Raw genomic sequence first — 2,088 nt, 5'->3', positions numbered from 1 at the left:
CATGAGTGACAGTTTAGAACATCTGGCTCTCTGAATACATTGGCTCACATGGTTTCATATATACATGCAGAAATCAATGGCATGCTGGGGATTCTGATTCTCATTGAATATTTGAAAAAATTAACTTCACCATTTTCAAAGAAGCCACTTGCTGCAATGGACAGTGGTAAAGACAGAGAATCACAGTAGTCAAAGTGCTGAGAATTGCAACTGTGGCGTGCTCAGCCCCAAATGGGACATCTCTTCCTTCCATCAAGATTTCAGGAGGCAACCGGAAAGAGAGACAGAAAGATGATAAAAGCCAGAGCTCAGGGCAAGTTGCTGAGAAACAGTGTCTTCTGGATGGACCCCCCAGTTGCTCTCATGAACTCATAACAGCTGCTAATGCCTGCACAAGGCCTGTGGAGATCAGGACAGTGAGCATTCCAGCAAATGTGAAGGGGCCCATCAGGATCCAACCAGATCTGAAAGCTATTGACAGCTGGGAAATGGAAATCAGTTGTATTCAAGGGTGTGGCCTCTCATTGATTGCATTCCCTTTGGAAAATGATGCTTCATTCACACACACAGGGATAGCAATACTCGAACTCACTGGGTTGTTAAAAATAAAGGACAAGAATATAAAGTTGTAACAGAGGTACAGGAGAGATTGGAAGCAAGTAAGAAAGTGGTGGATTGTATTAAATTACAGTCTACACATGTATGAATCTTTAAAAATAACAGATATATAAGTTGAAGAATGAAAAATTCCCTCCAGTTTCAATTATATAATAGTGAGATGGGTCACTTTTCTGTAACATAATATCCCGTCCACAAAACGAAAATAATAAGTGATACTTTTCTACATGAAAACTAAAGTATTATTTACTGTAAAATATCATAGCTTCAGATAAATTGGAATATTTAAACTATCTAACACTGGCATTACTCATTCATTCATGCTACTTCTTGCACTCATGTTCTACATAAGTTTATTAAATCAATAATAGCCACACACTACTGTGATACATTTTACATCAAGCTGAGCAGCAACCATGCATACGTGTGAATAGTATAAATTCCATAACAATACAAATCAGATTCATTTATTGTACCCTAACTGTGAGTACCAAGTTACTTAATTCTCTGTTACTATAACTTCATCCATAAATGAAAACATTAATAGTATACACTCCACAGCCCTGTAAGAACCAAATGAGCTGAGAGTGAGAGAAGCTTAGAACAGATCAGAAATATTAATCACCAATAGATGTTAGCAACAGCTTTAGTAACCCGTGAAATGAAAATAAAATAAATGGTGTGTGTACTGTTATAGATCTCAGAATTTTTTAAGATTCAGATACATCCCAAACACCTCTTTGATGCATAGAAATAACCAAATTTATTATATTGAGAAGGAAAGTAGACACTGGACAGTATTCAGAGTCTTTCAATGATATAAAATTAGGAAATTTCACTATTTATAAACTTTAAATATTGACTTAGTAAGCTGTATATATCAATGAGTAAATGCACATAAACATGTGTAATGGGTATGTATTATATACATAGTAACTATACTAGAAGTGGTCATGAATGTGAAACTGGGGAGGAGGAAATGGGGTGAGAGTGGGTGGAAAAGATGCAGATGCAGTGAACTTAATTATGGAGTTCTTGAAATAACTGTATATTCACAAGTCTCCATATCTGCATTAGAGTTTCTTTAACACATATAAGCCTATGGCAGATGGGTAGAATGTCCACTTGCAGACTGATTTTGCTTTCGTGTGTTGTCATGACAATGAATTAATCCAAGAAATCTTCTACAGTAAGAGGACAGTCCACTGTGATCTGTATCCAAGCCATGAGGATTTTCTTTCCTACTTTGGGTGTTCTGAAGTTCAAGCATGATATGCCTGTTTATAGGCTGGGTCCCATGTTGTATTATTTAATTTTATAGATCTATGTTTTGATATCTAATTAATTTGATAAAATTCTTAAAATGGGCCACTTCAGCGAATCCTTTGCACTCCAGTGACTTTTAAATCAATCCAAATTTTCCAATAACACATTCAGTATTTTGTGTTTTATTTTTGGAAGTCTTGATTG

Source organism: Chionomys nivalis, chromosome 1 (genome assembly GCF_950005125.1).
Source record: "Chionomys nivalis chromosome 1, mChiNiv1.1, whole genome shotgun sequence".
In the NCBI taxonomy this organism is placed as follows: domain Eukaryota; kingdom Metazoa; phylum Chordata; class Mammalia; order Rodentia; family Cricetidae; genus Chionomys; species Chionomys nivalis.
This window is presented reverse-complemented; position numbering follows the sequence as displayed.